General features: G+C 35.8%; 1 protein-coding gene across 11 annotated transcripts in view; it reads left to right on the forward strand.

Annotated features, from left to right (window-relative positions):
* Positions 1 to 18556, forward strand: part of LOC132697310 (coiled-coil domain-containing protein AGAP005037) — a 402124-nt gene that overhangs the window by 54979 nt on the left and 328589 nt on the right. The window contains exon 1 of one of the 11 annotated variants that reach the window (XM_060662681.1): positions 11604 to 11937. The exons of 8 other annotated variants lie outside the window; for them this stretch is intronic. The gene's annotated coding sequence lies outside the window, so the exon portion shown is untranslated. Of the gene's footprint in view, positions 1 to 11603; positions 11938 to 18556 lie in introns of those variants that run through there. 2 more of the 11 variants (XM_060662682.1, XM_060662683.1) reach the window with 2 other exon arrangements.

Genomic DNA, 18556 nt, shown 5'->3' on the forward strand with positions numbered 1-18556 from the left:
CTAGCAGCTTCCGCACGTTGAAAGAGTTCAAACATTCAAGGATGAGGGTTTGTTTTAAACCCGAGAAAATCTATAGTCTTGTTTCTGAAGTAATTGAAGTTACTTTTAGATACAAAACTTTGCTTTAAAAAACACATCTCAGTACACAAAGGGCTCTTGGTCGTCTCAAATAATTAAAAACCTTATGCGATGCTCTTATTCTTTTCGTGTTTAATCGCTGTTTAATGTCGTGTATGGGCCTTGCTTGACAGACAGCTCTTCTCGACGAATTGAGAAAATTCAAAAATGCTGCCCGCATTTCATTTACGGCATTCGTCATGCATGATGAACTGCTGCTGCCCCTATTTCCAAATCATTAAAACAAAATATCCGAAGGAGTAATTGTTCCTCGCCGCCGATTTGGTATATTTGAAAGATCCTTCATTTACGATTTGGCTTAACTACATAATAACTTGTCCTATTCTATACACTAAAAACCTTTCAAAAATGCAAAAAAATTACTGGATTTTTTAGTTGTTAGTTTTGTTATAACGGCTTAAATTTTAGAAGTAATTTTTTTTAAGTAATTTTTCTCTTGAGTAATTTTTGAGTGGTGAGGGGTGGTTTATTGCTTTTAAATAAACATCTGCAACTCTAAACGACTGAATGAATTTTAACACATTTTTTTTAAGTAATTTTTCTCGAATAATTTTTGAGTGGTGAGGGGTGGTTCAATTTTGTTTAAATAAACATCTGCAACGCTAAATGACTGAACGAATTTTAACACACTTGTCTCGTCATCAACTCCGTCTAATCTGCAATGTGTCTAGTCCTTAGTGATCCCGTTAGAGCGCATTCTATGATAGAATAATTGAAAATTGAAAAATTCTGTAAAAAAATAAATGCATTTTTTCCATAAAAATGTAGTCAAATGATGCCTAAATAGTGTTAAATAGAATTTCCAAAGGAAAAGAACATTAAGTCATACAAGAAAAATAAATGCTTAAAATCAATTTGTCAAGAAAATTCGCAATAAAACAATATTTATTATAGAGGCGTATAACTTGTGTTCGTTTCACATTAAGTAAGGTCTTAAAACTACTAAAATGCCTTTTACAAATGAGGGAGCTGTAGATATAATTGGGGTTTATTTGAAATATCTTCAAAATGCAACATTGATCCAAAGAATATACAGTTAGTTATCCAGTACGCGAGCAATGTCTCTCACGTTGGTTATGTCACATACTACTATTCTAAACATTTTAAAGGATCAAAGATAAGTTTTTATGTTATTGACTTCTATCTGTTGAGTCGCTTAAAAGATATTGTTTATCAAATGAGACCAAGAAGGACGGACGTCATAAAAATACTAGAGGCTATTCGTAGCCCGTCAGGAACAGAAATTGATGCTGCAGTAATATTCACACGTGAGCGGCTCCACCGATGCATTCAGCGTCATGGAAGACAGTGTGAACATTTAAGGAGGCAATTTAACCACAATTTTATAACTAAATTTCATTATTTTACTACATTCTTATTGAAAAAAGTCACATATGGTATTAAAGTTTTTATTGCTATACCAACTCCTTCTAGAATATAACTAGTGATCACACAACAGCGCGTTCTTGGATATAATAACAGAAAATTGCAAAATTCTCTAAAGAACGTGCATTAAGGGCATGCGCAGCATAGCTAGGTGTTCTTTTGGGATCAGAATCAATCCGCATTTCGTGCAAACGAGATGAGTATCTTTAATTTGAAAACTAATTTTTGTTTGTTTTGGTCTGTTACTCTGTTACGTATTGGCAGTAATGTTCAAAAGTATAAGTTTTATTTTGGAAAGTACAAAACGCAATGTGGCAATAAAACCGAACTATGAAGGCAACGAAGGAGTTTCGTTGACCTTGTGCTGAAGGGAAAATTTACTCGAACACGGGTAAAGAAACTAAATGGTCGTTCGAAACCCAGCGCACACAATAACAATAATAATAAGAATGAAGTGCTTTTATCCTTTACGTACATACATACAAAAGATAATAATGGAACTACAGAGACGGCGATATTCGAAAAATATATTAAGACATTAACATAATGAGTAATTAAAAAAAAGATATATACTCCCAAAAGTTACATTAAAATCAGTAGAAAACCCCGAAAAATAAAAAAAAAAAACTAGAATCAAACAGAATATGCAAGAAAATATACAATTACACTGTGGAAACATTCAACTCAACTCAAATCAACTCAGACCTTATATACTTAAATAGTTTTTTAACTAAATATATTTATATGCTCTTTATTAATACCAAAAGCACTCGACACCGGACCAACAAGACATTCAAACAATTAAAAATCTGTACAGCAAGCTATGGCAAAATTCAGTAAGTTAAATTAGTAGTTTAGATGAACATGGAACGAGGGCTACAACAGGGGTGTGTTTAGTCGCCCTGGTTGTTTAATATACACCCGGAAAACATTTCGGCAGACGCGCTGCAGGATAAAACAGATGATATCGAAGATAACAGTTAATAATCTGGGGTATGCAGATGACGAGGAAGCATTCCAACTGTTGCTAAAGCAATCATTATAGCGGGAGAGAAGCTAGCTACGGTCCAGTATAATTGTTGATATGACCAAACTAATGATTATATCAATCATTATACCAAGGATAGCAATAAATGCAGAAAACATCTTCAAGTTCAACTTCAACTTTAGATATATTGGTACTTTTATTAATTGCAACTTAGAGCCTGACCTCGAGATAACAGCTAGCATAGAAAACGCAAGATGTAAATTCAACAACATTAAACACCTTCTCTGTGAACCTACACTGACATTCGGTGTAAGGTACAGGAGTATTTGTTTTGCTGTATAGGTGACGCTATGGTAAACTGATAACCATAGCCAAAAGGGAAGCGTTCGAAATGTGGACACTACCGAGACTCCTGAAATTTCCATGGACAACACATGGTAACAACTGCAAAATATTGAGATGAGCATAACAGGAAGGGGAATTGCTAATAATTACAATAAATGTAGTAGAAAATTCGGTCGTCTTAAACTGAAAATGGACGATGAGATTGAGTGTGGATGTGATTGGAATAAGAAGACGCTAATGACTTAAGAATATCCGGGACAGGGCTGGCATAGACGCTCATACGCGGTTCCAAGCTGCCAAGGACCGGAGTGCTAAATGGAGAAGAATAAGGTATTTTGTTAAACGCTTTAGCGGTAATGTAGGTGAATAAACTCTCAAAAATCGAGGACTTAGGTTTTAGGTGCTCTAAGGAGATCACGATCACAGTTAATCAGTTTATCCAACAAATATTTACTAAATCTATTAGCTAACCTAGATGGAAATTCAACCAACCTTGAGACAATCAGAAATATGGTCCTATTTTCCACATGCTAGCTGCAAGAACCAAACCATCGCATAGCCTAAGTTTAACTTGTTTGCTCAGATCGTTCTTATGTATAAATTGGAATCGATGCGTGAGCCCTGATTTCTAGCGGAGTAAAACAAGTGGAAGTGATCAATACAAAAAATAAAATCTTTATGATCTATTAGCTGAGTTCGTTCTATAGGTTTAGTCCGTCACAGGATAAACGGTCTGAACTCTAAATAAACTTTAGCAATAGGCACAACTACTGCAACTTTCCATAGCACAGGAAATACTCCTTTTTAAATGCGCTAATTAAAATGGTGTGTTAACACGAATACGATTGTTGGACAGCACAGTCCAAGAATCTCAAGAGATATTCCATCATTTCCTGAAACCTTGGACTTTAATTGGGATAAACTACGTTATCATTACTTACCAATGCCACCTCTAATTATTTAAATGAAAGCCTCGATAATGAAGATAAAAATATTATAAGAGAGCACACATTCAAAGAAAACTTTCTTTTTGATTCTTTACTCCTACTCAATTTCGTTGTCGATATTTTATTCAACTCACCATCTAGAAGTAACAAATAGCGACGGTAAAAATTAATATTGAGAGTAAAGGTTCTTCCGTTTATGATCTGCCAAGCAAGTCATAACCAATTATCGTGTGCTGGGCTATACCAACGAGCAGCGATTCTGTGGGACATAATTTCAAATCAAACAGACCGATTAGATGTTTTATTTCTGATTGAACTTTGAGACAGTGAATATTTGTTTACTAAATTCAACTATGAGTTTAACGCATTTTTTTGGAAAAAAGTCAAACGGAAATTTAAAAAATAGAGCTACTTCGTGTATCGTACCTGCTGGGGCATTCTCCGCTCTGACCCGTCAAGAGACCCCAGAAAAACAGGACGTTGAGTGACCAACTGAACAATCCTATTCAGCCAAAACAGCTACACAATAATTTCCGACAATGCCAATCGTTGGTTTCCCTTCTGGGTCAAATACCTTGAAGCACACAGATAATAATAGGTCAGTGAACAATCCGACTGATCGGCGGATCCTAATCGATACCAAACGAACGCCTCCCCCACCCCACACGTTCTCGAAACGGTTGACGCTTCCGGCGTTTATTTCGCTAGCGAACCGAACCGTATCTTACCCAGCACATCAAGTATCAAAGACCACAGGTTACCGATCGTAGACAGTTTTGACTCGCCCATGTTAACTACTGAGTAGTCATTTTGACGTTTAACAGTGCCCTCTGTCGGCTGTATGATCACAACATTATCTATTTCCATTTCCCTAACTGCATTTTTTTTTCTTAAGATTAACGTTACAATTTATTCTGAGTGCATAGATTTTAATATTTCTTTTTTAAGTTCTTGTAATTAATTTAATAATTGCTTTAGTTTCGGGATACAATTTAAATATTGTTGAAATAATAATCGCGTATAAACATGCCTTGACAGTGTAACAAAAACCCAGTTGTAAGGGGTGTTTTTTTCGATGTATAGAACTTTAAGTTGCAATAAAACAACGATGGATTATTCGATTGACATGAATTTTATTTATCCGAAAGATAATCTTATGGCATTACATTTTAAATATGATTTCTGGCATATGGCCGCCACGGCTGGCGCGGATGTAGTCAAATCTGGACGTCCAATTTTCTATGACTTTTTCCAACATTTGTGGCCGTATATCGGCAATAACACGGCGAATGTTGTCTTCAAATGGTCAAGCATTTGTGACTTATCCGCATAGACCAATGACTTTACATAGCCCCACAGAAAGTAGTCTAGCGGTGTTAAATCACAAGATCTGTGTGAAATTAGGCGGTCACCAAACGTGTCTTTCAATAAATCGATTGTGGCACGAGCTGTGTGACGTGTTGCGCTGTCTTGTTGAAACCACATCTCCTGGACATCATGGTTATTCAATTCAGGAATGAAAGAGTTAGTAATCACAGCTCTATACCGATCACCATTGACTGTAACGTTCTGACCATCATCGTTTTTGAAGGAGTACGGACCAATGATTCCACCAGCCCATAAAGCGCACCAAACAGTCAGTTTTTCTGGATGTAACGGTATTTCGGCATATACTTCAGGATTAGCTTCGCTCCAAATGCGGCAGTTTTGTTTGTTGACGTAGCCATTCAACCAGAAGTGCACTTCATCGCTAAACAAAATTCGCTTATGAAAATCGGGAACAACGGCAATCTCGTTTTGGGCCCATTCGACGAATCTACGCCTTACTTGATGATCGTTTGGCTTCAATTCTTGCACCAGTTGGATTTTGTAAGCACGTAAACCAAGATCCTTCCGCAAAATCTTCCATAAAGTGGATGGACACAGATCCAATTCCTGTGTTCGATGGCGGATGGACTCATTAGGGTCTTCCTCAATGCTACGCTCTACAGCAGCAATAGCTTCGTCTGTACGCACCGTACGGCGTCTCTGGGGATGCGAGTTATCAATGAGAGTAAGCGTGGTGCGAAAACGTTCCATCGTTAATCGAATTAACTGCTCTGATAGACGATTTTGTCGACGATAAAATGGACGTAGTGCGCGATACGTATTCGGCACAGACATTATTTTCGAAATAAAATGGCACTATTTGCAAGCCTTGTTCAGGGCTGCGTGAGTGTATTCATGATGAATTGCCAAACCAAACTGAGAATAAATTACTTGACAGCTGTTAAATCGGTCGCCATCTTGAATAGTAATACCAACTTAACATACGAACTGGGTAAGTATTCAATGACCAACAAAGAAGGAAGTTCGATGAACCAGAACGGTCTGGGTAATACAGTTTTAACGGACGGACAAATTTATGCAATTTTTTTTGCGTACCCTAATAGGACGTATAGTAATAGTATAGTACATAGTATAGTAACTTTTTTATTAATTGAAAAATTAAGCTTAAATTTAGTAAAATTTTGTAATTTTATTACTTTCGCTTTTTTTTATTTTATTCATATTTTTTTTATTATTTATTATGTTTAAATCGCAGAATTTATGGTTTTATCCTCCAATACTCCAATACGAATAATCCTGGTAAAAATACTAATTTTAACACTTTTTTTTTAATTTTTGAGAGAAACTTTCATAGGCTACTGTTTGTCTTAGTACGTCGGTTGTTGATGAATCGAACTTGCTGACGTTTCTTAGCTTCACTTAGCTGGGACTGGGTCTCATTCTACGGTGCCCCTACTTATATACCGTTTAAGGAGGGCTAAGCTAAAGAACTAGCATGAACATTACCTTGGATGACTGATTCCGATATTGGTGGAAGTTACATGGAAAACTGATAGTTTTGTATTCAATTCCTTTCACTTCATTGAACAATAAGAGAACAATAAACAGAACAACAAAAGATTAAAACGACATTTTTGTTAGTTTTAACGTTGAGTCGCCCTTCACTAAAATATTAAAATCCGAGAGCCTGGAATCAAACCTCCTCATTTTAATTGAAAAATATTTTGTAAACAAATATCTGGAACAGCTATGAGTTCTCCATTATCACCAGTCTTCGCAAAAATATTTATGGAAGATTTTGAGAAAAAAGCTCCCGACACGTCTCAACTAAAACCAAAATTATGGAAAGCCTATATTAGAAAATATACTTCACCACAACCTTGCTTAAAAAGAGACCCCACAATGCACACTACATTCAAAATATCACTGACCACATGTCTTAAAAACTGTAACGTTAAAACCAGATTTTGTACTGTCAATATATTCGACAAAAAATATCAACTAGGCTAAAACTAGACCAGCCAGTTTCAGTCTGAAGAAGCCAACAGCGAAACATCAGTCACACATGAGGAATGCAGAAGATTTCGAAAAATTTTTATCACAAACACAATAACATAAACGAACAGTACATTTTTAAATTTGTAACTGACTTTTGATGAAGAAGTTCAATTTACCTGAAAAACTAATAGAGGGAATAGCACTGAACTTGAGTCCACTTCGACCTCTTTTGTCTGTATCTAACTACAAATTTATCCTATTTCGTTCATCCTTAGACACATCATATCAATTTGGTGGATTGGTAGTTGTTTAAGATATTCTCGCTTCTTTGCGGGGCATTTATTTTCTTTTATTATCAGTCGATTTAACGGCAAATGTGCCACACGCGCATTCTGTGTTCTGCATGGCGCTGCTGAATTGATCAGTGATGTGGGAAACCCAGGCTTTTTAAGTGTCAAAGTGAAATTGGAAAACTATGCAGTCCCTTCAATATCAGTGAGCTCGACGGAACAGCAAAGTCAACCCAACAGTAGCTGCAATCTATGCATCAAGAACTTTTTGGAAAACTTCACACCCAGTTACACACCTCTTTCAAAGGCGATCATCGTCCCTATTCGAAACACTTCGATTTGTCATAACGAAATTCAATACAAATAAAAAAATATAGAAAAAAGGAAGAACTCGACAAAAAAGCCCTCAAACAAACCAAACCCAACGAAAACAATTTTTAATATCAAATTCTCAGGATTATACATATTATGAAGGTTTTAGGAGTTTACTTTGACAAACTGTTCATAATTATTTTCTTTTCAAAATCCTTCTTCTAACTATAATTGAAATTTATAAAATTATTCCAGGTGATAGGGCTTTGCCAGGTTTTTCTTTAACTACATTGGGTAGGTTAATGAAAGATATAGGTTTTGAATAGGTGAAACGTGGTCGCAAAAGTACAATGTGTATTGTGAGAAAATGTCAAAATAATTTTATTGTCAAATTGATACATGCCGTTGTTGAACGTTGCGTCTTTTGCGCTTGGTTTTTCTTGCTTTTGAAAAATCGATAAAATCGAATTTTTTAAAAGCATACGCGGTTGGCAACGAAAATTATATCTCGGCAACGATTGGTCTTAGGGGACCGCCATTGATACAGAAATGATCAGTGTCGAAAACAAAACTTTTTTTGACTATTTTGCCGTTCTCCGTTTTCTGTGGAATTGGGTTTTAAGATTCACAGCCCACGTGTTACAGAAAAAATTAGAAAACTGCTGCTATCAAAACTCGGAGATCATCTATTTTGTTCGATTTGGCACACATATGGAGATGGGTTTCCTAACGACGCCTATTGCAACTGGGGTGGTTGGGGGCAGGCAAGTGTTTTTAAAAAATTGAAAATCGAGTTTTCAATAGAATAAAAAAATATTATTTTCCGTAAATCGCCATCGAAAAAATCTTGAACCAAAAGATTTGCGAGATCTAATGCTATAAACATTTATTAGTAATTTTCACAAATGCACAGGGTTTGTCCGGTATTTGCAAAAAAAATGAAAATTTCGTTCCCTTATAAAGACAACACATGTTTACAGTGATTTTGATGCTTAAAAGTTGTTTCCTCATTTGTATATTTTTGGGGGCCCTTTTTCCAAAAGACGCCACATTTTTGATCGATCGCGCAATTTTTTATTATCTTAAAAATGTTATGTCATGAATATACACACCTATGACATGAATATGTTTGTTCCATGTTTAGGCATGAATTTTAAGTGATTTTATTTTTATGGAATTAAATGTGATTTGGCAACACTGGATAAAATTATATGTCTCTACAAAGCAACAAATTTGGCGCACAAGCGTCAATCTGCTTATGCGCAGTTTGGTTGTATTGTGCTACATTGTGTGCGGCCGTTATCTTCGTTGTTGGAATGTGTGAACAATCCAAATAAATTCTGTTATATGTGTGGTAGTTATGTCGTAGTAAAGCAGAAAATGTATACCACGCTTATTTTGTTGTAAAAATTGGCGACAAAGACAAGTCCTTCAGCAGCATTAAGAAACTGACAAAAAGGTAGCAAGAAATGTTTAATCTTTGGTGTTCCTATGTTATGGCGAGACCCTAGGAATCAGAGTGATGATTGTTATTTTTGTTCGTGTAATGTTCAAGGATTCAACAGAAGAAAATAGAAACAAATTGTGTATCCCCATCTTAATTCTGCTATTCGTGCTATTCCTTGTGGACCAGAACTTTGCCGCCAAGAGAACTAAAAAACGTTATATCTTCAGAATCAGAGGAATTTAATACCGACCCAGAAGGCTCAGATTTCACAACAGAGTTCATAGAGTCCGAAATGTTTAACCAGAGCGAAGTAATTAGAGACTTGCGCCTTCCAAAGGATGCATCCGAACTGTTGGTGTCGAGACTTCGCGACAAGTATTTACTGGCACCTGGCGTCACATCAAGCGGGATCGCGAAAAAGAGTTACGTCAATATTTTACTTAGGAAGTACCAGTAGGACATTTCAACAAAATTCCTGACTTAGGATTCCACTTTTTTACTGAATAGAAAAGGAAATTATTTTAGAAATGTCGTGTTTTCACTTTAATATTTCTAAAAAAAACTTTACGTGATACTAATAAATGCATAGAATTTTTGAAACCAACTCACCAAAATGATGTAAAATCAGTTTTCCAAATAAAAACATCTCTCAAAAAGTTTAATTTAGTAGACCTGTGAAATTGAACATAACTAGAAAACTAAAACATGTGTATTGAAGGTTTTCACATATTGTGTAGGGTGTCTGAGTTAAAAACTGAAGCAATCCAATATCGTCAAGCATTAAAAAATGAATTTTTTTTGGCTTCCAAAAAAATGTTTTCTCCAAAACTATTAAGAAAAGCGGCAAAATTCTTTAGCCAAAAGACGCGGAAGATCTGCTACCGTAATCTTTGTTTCAGTCAATTTTTCGATTACATACAGGGTTATTCAATTACAGATAAAAATCCAAAAGAGCCTGAAAATTGTTCTTTTACAGAGTAAATTATTAGCAGCAAAGCAGAATTCTATAAAAATGTTGCCACTTTCTTCAAACAGTACCATAAACCGCATTAAGAGCTACAATTTCTGCTTAAGATATCTGGAGAAATCTATATGAAAATCACTATTCCGCGGACTTGATCTAGACGCGATAATGTCATTAACTATTACGGCGTATAGTTTGAGAAAAAAAATATTTTCTCCATAACTTTACTTCTGGTATTTTTTGGATTATGTACAAGTGTGTCTGTTATGGGCAAAAAAAATTGAAAGATTCAGAAAATTGACCTTTTCGTGAGTAAATTATTAGCCGTAAATGAAAAACTATAATTCATAAGATAATTTGGTTTAAACAGTATAGTAAATTGTGTGGGGAGAGAGTTTCAGGCTTTGTCTATCATACGGGGTACGCGAGACATGGAAAAATACCGTTGGAAATAGCTATTATTTGTAAAAAATTTTATGTTTATCAAAGTTTGCCGTGACTTTGAACTTCGGTGAGACGTGAAAGATAGTTTATAAAGGGTACAATAAAATTACATCGATTTTGCGAAAGTTCCGTAGTGGTCCGCAGGAACACGATAGAAATATAACATAATGGTTTCTTCTAAGACAAGAGACCCCGAAGCGGCATCCTGATGATGAGAAGTTTGATATGCTACCATGTTATAGTGTCATTTGTGTTTGGAAAATAATGGTAGCTTGTTTTTAACATTCTTTAATATTTCTTTTTTTTTGGAGTAAGTTCTTTTTATGTATTTTTTTTTAATGAATTAACATGTGACATAATCAACCTATTTTGCACTATCTTTTTTTATTTATCATGCCTGTGCCTACTACACCAATACATTGATAACTAAATTAAAACCTTGTTTTATGACTTAAACAATGTAATATCATATTGTGTCATACATCGTTGTATTCGTAATAAAAAATGCCATTTTATACAAGTTTTTTCATGGACCCTATGAAAAAATAAAGTTGTTGGCCTATAGGAATAACACCTTAAATAACACCAGCAAAAAATAAAAATACAAATCGGCGAACTTCGGTTTTTTTGTGCGTATTTTCGGGAGGGATGGAACGTTCTTAACATTTAAATTTTGCAACTGTTTTTTGATTTAACCATCTACGTATCCCTTATGGTTTAAAATGTCTCCATGACAGACATCCTTACCTAGGACACACTCTATTTGTAATAAAATACAGAGGAATAACATATGCACTTAGCGCCTGTGTCAAAGACTAGCGAAAACGCAACGTTTTCACGAAACGACTTCGCATCCAGCGCGCTGTGGCCGCGCTTCCATGCGCGACCTCTAGCGGGAACCGACGCAAGCTCTGCGGTTTGGGCGGGACGAGTCGTGAAAATCTAGTCATGCCGTGTTCGCCGCTTACTGCGGACAGATGCCCGTCGTCGTGGTCGCCCGTTTGAAAAACTGCGACATTGTCGCCGTTCAATTTCCGAGTGACATGAGGATATTGACGTCGCTCTACTAGAAAATGATTAGGTCGGATTACAGACGTAGTTCGAAATCGTAGATTACAGTTCACCGTCAAAGTCGATCCCATGTGCGCGGAACAGCTGACACACGACAAACATAACCTAAAAAAATTATTTGCTTTTCCGGTAGTGCGATTTGGTGTTGAGGTTTCGATAAGTTTTCGCTTGCCAGTGGTACCGTTCGGTTTTTCCGCGAGGCCAATTGAATCTAGTTCGAGTTAGCAGCGTAACCCTTATACAGAGTGTCCCGAAATTAGTGGGCCAACTTATAACTCGTACGACGCTGCTTCGTTCGGTAGCTTATTAAAGAATTTTTATTTTTATTTTATTTTATTTTAGTCATTTAAAATAAGCATACTTAAAGATTTCTAAATAATTACAATTTCCTTTAAATATCCCCAAAAATGAAAGTCCCATACAGTCTTTATAGTAAAATATGTACTTGTTCTAGAAAAATATAGAGTAAATCAAAAAAATAAAATTCTTTAACTCCCTGTAGCTACGAAACGAAGCAGAATCGGTTTATTTTTACTTGAAGAATCTCTCCTTCACAGATGGAACATGTTTTTTGAAACACGCTGCATAAACAGATATCGAGAAACTGAAAATAGTGGTTAATATTTTTGGACTATAAATGCCAAATTTTGGTCAGGGGCGGAAGTTTTGGTTAGCCCAAAAATGGAAAACTAGCCCTTGTTGGTGTTACGATGTCTTTTTATTAGTATGAAGTGTTTTTCGAACAAAGAATTTCATCTTACACAGTAGCTGGATTGTTAGAGAATATTCTCATACATACTCGCATGGAAATGTTCTTTCCGCGATAAGGAGCACCAAATCATTTTGGACAGGGTTCAAGAACGTGGTGGTTGGATGAAAATTTTGTGAACAAATGAATAGGTTGAGCTAACCCAGCAAATGCCAGCTAGGTCATCTGATTTAAACCCACCCGATTCTATTCTATTCTATTTTTCTACTCCCTTCTGTAAAATGCCTAATTATACACCGGTTTAGCGTGCGGGAAGCGTCACTTTAACACTTCAGTTTCTTGTCAAACGGATCCGAGCCATTTCGGACATTTCCGGGATATTACCGCACGTGTTTGGGAGCAATCGGATGTTGAATTTTGACGTTTGTCATTTCTGACGGTCATGTCAGTGAATGTATTCGTGTTGTTTTGCAAAAATGTACCCAAAAACTAACGGTGGTAGAAAAAGTATAGTATGCAACACGTCTGGTAACCTTTTTTTTCTACTCCCGTCTGTAAAAAAACCTAACTACACACCGATCTAGCGTGCAGGAAGTATCACTTTACCACGTTAATTTTGTTTCCCACGGAAACGAGTCACTTCAGATATTTCCGGGATTTTACCGCACGGGTTTGAGAGCAATCGAATGTTTTCGGAGGTATTTCCCACGCTTTGAATTTTGACGTTTGTCAATTCTGACGGTCATGTCAGTGAATGTATTCGTGTTGTTTTGCGAAAATGTACTCAAAAACTAACGTTCGTAGAAAAAGTATAGTATGCAACACGTTCTGTAAACTTTTTAAGTCACTCGTTTATTAAACACTCGCTCCGCTGGGCTCCGCTCGTTGTCAAATAAACTCGTGAATCAAATGCCATTTACCGCACTTGTTGCATAATATACTATAAGTCACTCGTTAATTAAACACTTGTTCGGCTGCTCAATGACTCAAATGCCGTTTGTCACTCTCGTTGCATAAAATACAATTATGCCATAGAAGTAGCTAATCCGTAAGAGTTAAGGCGAATTAATTTTACTGGAAATTAGATTAGGATCAGTCGCTTCGAAGTTCTTCATGCTCAAAATATTAGAGTAAGATCACGGTTAGGTTTTGAAAATTAATTAAAAACCTACAGTAAATTAGTGATTTTTCATTGTTAGCCATTTAATACAGAATTATGAATTAAATTTAATGTTTACATAGTCCGATAATGAACCATGAAATGCAAATTAACAAATAACAAATTTAATATAAATGAAAAATAATTTAAGGCATTTCAGAAAAAAAATACACGCAATTCACAAATTAAGTTGGAACTTGCATCTAAATCCTGTGGATAATAAAATTGTACATATGAAAGCTGCAATCATTAAATGTGGACGTCATTTATCGGAAAAAACTAAAGGCATGACCTACAACGCTCTATGGGGAACTTGTAGGCAAACAAATTTTCAAAGGATGCACTTCGGGGACATCTAATGTAATCAACAATAAAATAACTGCATAATTTTAACGCCAAAATGATAAACAATATATATCAAATTAACATAAGGGCCAATATAGCACCGCAAAATCTTATTGGTAATGTATCAAGAGCTTTGAATTATTTACCAACAGATGTTAAAAAACTTAAAGGCTTAGTATACAGATAGATAAGAAATCTAGGTATGTAATTATTCCCACAACTTTCTCACAGTTAGGTTTCTCGTGGCTTAGATATATTTGATAAATCACCCATTTTGTATACAAATAAATAAATATTTGTTCAAAAAAAGGAAACTGACAACATATCTTATCATTTCTGTTTCAAATTCTTCTTTTTCTAAATTTTCGTTAAGTAAATAAAATGGGAATGCTGAACAGTGTATTTTCCAAATTAATTTTCCACGAAAACGGTGCATACCATCATCAATCAAGTATGCATTTTTATCGTAATAGAACACAACGTTAGCCAAGTAATCAGAAAAAAGTTCAAAAATCAACAACAAAAAATTAATTGCAGTTTTTGTTTCCTGTGCCCCTCAAAATTTACTCCACCGATCGAAATTTAAGAATTATAATTTTAGAATCATATTCCGTGTCCAAAGTTGCTAAGACGCCATTATTTCTTAACTTTTTCTTAACCTGTTTATTATTATTTGTATATTATGCAACAAGTGCGCTAAACGGCATTTGACTCACGTGTTTATTTGCCACGAGCGGAGCGCAGCGGAGCGAGTGTTTAATAAATGAGTGAGTCAAAAAGTTTATCGAACGTGTTGTATACTATACTTTTTGTACGACCGTTAGTTTTTAGATACATTTTCGCAAAACTACACGAATACATTCACTGACGTGACGGTCAGAATTGACAAACGTCAAAATTCAAAGCGTGGGAAATATCTCCGAAAAAAAAATCCCGGAAATGTCCGAAGTGGCTCGGATTCATGAAAACCGAAACTGACGTCGTAAAGTGACGCTTCCCGCACGCTACATCGGTGTGTAATTAGGTATTTTACAGACGGGAGTAGAAAAAGATATTGTCAAGTTCATTCCTTTTAGGGTTTGTGTGACTTCGCAGAATATTTATTAATAAAATTTGTCTCCCAAATCGGCCATTTCTAAAGAAAAGAGCATAAACTCAACAATATATTGCATTGCACTCATTTTAAAAATAATTTTTTATGTTGTTGCCTTTCATTGTGCATTTGTGCACTTGCATTCGGATTTTGATCACTTCCTAATTAGAGGAGCGGAATAAAAAAAAGTATCTCTGCTTTGCTTTCTCGATTTTGACGGAACGATTAAGCCCATCTAATATTCAGCAGGTCAAAGCAACGAACGGAAACTTTTTTCCGCGAAGCCATTTCAATACTCTCCGACGCGCTAACAATTTGCTCTCCGGAAGAAATTCAATAAATCCGTACCCGTCCGTATAGTGTCTGTTTTATAAACTCGAGGTGTGCGCGCGGGTGTGTGTGTGTGTACAAAGAATCAACATAAATAATAGCTAGCGTTCTTTTTTCGATATTAAAAAATGAATCTCGTTCCAGATGTTCTTGACACGCGTTCGCCAGTGTTATTAAAATTTACGACGCAACACTTTTGGAAAAAGATATTTCCGAGAGTCGAATATAAATAATATGTGAGGTTAAAACCCGGATATGCTATAAATAAATCCGCGACCACGCCGTCTCATGCTGGCCGCTGATTCGGAACCAAATCGACTTTTCAATTGACAAAAAGATCGTCGAGAATGAATATTTCGGAAATGCTGACATTTAACGGGCAGAGAAAACCAATCTCGTGCCATTTAAACGTAAAGGCTTCGCAATTAAACTATACAAATGGTGAATTCGGTCTATCTATTTATCGGTGAATAATAAGCCTATTATAATGCTTGAAAGCTAATGTAAACAATGTAAAGAATGAAAATCGCCTATGTTAGCTTCCACATAATAGCGAAAACTGCTAAAGCTCATATAATTCGAGTTATGAATGGCAAGGGATGTCGACGAAATGTAACCGAATTCCTTCATATCAGTTCCTTGGGATAACATCATTGTGAGCACTTCGATCTAACTAGGGTGTAGGGTTGAAATAGCTCATTAACACGGGACAATCGATATTATAGGTAGGTGCAACAAATACTGTATTGCAAGGCCTGAAATTCTACACTCATAGTAGCAATCCTCTTCTTCCATTTGACAACCTGACTATTTTCACTTTCAGTTTAGTTTAATTAACTTAAACTACTAGCGTAAGTACGCCAGGAGTGGAGTGCTATCGACTTTTTCCTGGACAATTAATGGTGGTATACGCTTCTTGTATTCAAACTTCCGTTTTTTTGCTGTTAACAACCATTTCTTCACTTTTTCCATTCACGGCATCACTTCTGTATTTGTAATATGATCGGTGTATGATATCTGAGGAAAACTATATATCCCTAGCTGGAAGGATTGCAGTTACTTTCGGGTGACCAGTCTTAACTTTAATTCTATTTTAGTTCGATACAGTCATTTGCGATGATAAATGTAGCATCAGCGTACATAATATCGTTGATTGCTTTTCCGTTAATTTTAATGCTTTCTGTAGCCTTTCAAGGATGCATCCCTGTCGTACACCTTTTCTAATTGCTATCCTCTCGCTGAACAAGTTTCACAGTATCAAATAATTTGGAGAAGTCTATGTAGCACAGATGCATATATCTGCTTCTTTGAATCGGAACTTATACTGAGTGCATTCCGGAAACTAAAGTGAGACTCTGATATGTTTTTTAGATTTACTGTGGTAAAAGCCTTGGTAATATGGTTTTGAAGCTTGAGGCTTGTCAGGCGCTGTTGATCACAGTGCTTTGAATTCGTATCTTTGGTATAACCATAAAGCTTCACCATAGCCGTTACTCTGGAATTTCTCCGTATTCGTAAGGCGAGTTAAAAAGGTTTGTTAGAAAATCGAGGAAATGTTGGTCTGCCTCGCACAGAAGTATCAGGATACACCTTAATTGTTGCCTTCATCTTCCTTTGCTTCTCTTCTCTTCTTATTCATTTTGCCATTTATTTCCTAATATAGTAGCAATAGAATTAAAAATTTAAGTAATATACCCACAAGATTTGAAAGACCATTGTAAAACTGGATTCTTATTGTCAGTACTGAAGTACTCCTTTTCTGTCCTGCTTCATCATATCATTGCCATCAATTTCATAATCATTTGCCAAAGGAATGGGAGGCACTTTTATATCATATAATTTTAAATATTAGTTTTTATTGAAAAACGAAACAGCATCTGCGACTAAAAGAATAGCTGCCAACTATTGCAAGTCTCAAAAAAGGAAGTCTAGCTTAAAAGCTAGATTAATCTAATTGAGAAGAAAAAGAAAAAATATTTTGTTCGTAAAACTATATAACTATATAACATTTTTTATCAAGATAGAAATAAATTTCGATGGATCAAACGCAAAGTAGTATAAAGTAATTCCCATGAATTATGGACAATTACAGGGATTGTGGTTTTCACTGTTCCCCCTGCGGTTTACAGCTTCACAAATTCTATTATGAACTGTTACTTTTTCAGACACCAGCAAATAGTGGTCACATATGACTTTCAAAAAAAATAGAATTTTTTGTTATCTTCTTGACAGCGGTTAGAGAAGTGAAACGTTGAGATATTATTCAAATGAAGGCAATGTAAGTCACAATAAGTGGTTTTTTAGATAGAACAACTTTATGCCGCATTTTCAATATTTATTTCTACAAACTTTCAACTGATCAAGTCTCTCCAGTCGTCTTCAAGTTATATGCACTATTGTGTGTTTCCTTATCCTCACCTGTTGATGTGTCTTTGTCTCTCCCAAACAAAAGCTTACGCATTCGCAAGGCTAGTTCCGGATGGGTTTAACTTCTGTTCATATCATGTTATGTTCATTTCCATGTTCCAAGAGTGGTCACCAACAGAGTCTTCTTGGGCATTGTGTTGTTCGTGCGTCTTTCTTAATCCTCACCTATAAATTTGTCTTTGTCTCGCCTAAAGAGATTCCGCCTTCATAAGGCTGTTTGCTGTTGAGCTTCTGTTCATCTCATGTTATGTTTATATGTCCAAGAGTGGTCATCAACACCAGGTATTGCTCTGACCAGCTTATGTTGTATTGTGTATCTATCCTTTTCATCTTTTTGGCCTTTGATATAAGTGATGTTGAACGTAGGTTGGCTATCAATTTTTTGCAGTTTCCACTCGTCGTGTCGGGTTCCCGCGTCCCAAAATCCAATGCCATTTCTCCAATTTAAAAAAATAGGAAAAATAAATGTTTAGCAACGTAAAAAATGACTTCGAAGATATCTCCTTCTAATGGCGTTGCAGCTTTCTCGACGGTATTAGCTTTCATAAACGTCGCAAAAGATCCGCCTTTCGGCACTAATTATTGTTTCGCTTCAATGCATTTATTATTGCGGGCGAAATTAAACCGCCCGACGCTTTTTGTTAAGTAGGGTAATTAATCTGCGAGCAACGCTTAAAGCAAGAGATAATTTGCTAACACTTCCCAATTAGAACGGAATCTCCGAATGAACTGAGCGAAATATTAAATAATCCGTTTGCAAATGGCCGCTCGTCAGATTGTATTTATCCTTGATTGCGGCCTTGTTGACTCGATTGTTTTGGATCTTAAGTGAAC

This window comes from Cylas formicarius, unplaced genomic scaffold (assembly GCF_029955315.1).
Source record: "Cylas formicarius isolate icCylForm1 unplaced genomic scaffold, icCylForm1.1 PGA_scaffold_1__22_contigs__length_36826433, whole genome shotgun sequence".
Classification (NCBI taxonomy): domain Eukaryota; kingdom Metazoa; phylum Arthropoda; class Insecta; order Coleoptera; family Brentidae; genus Cylas; species Cylas formicarius.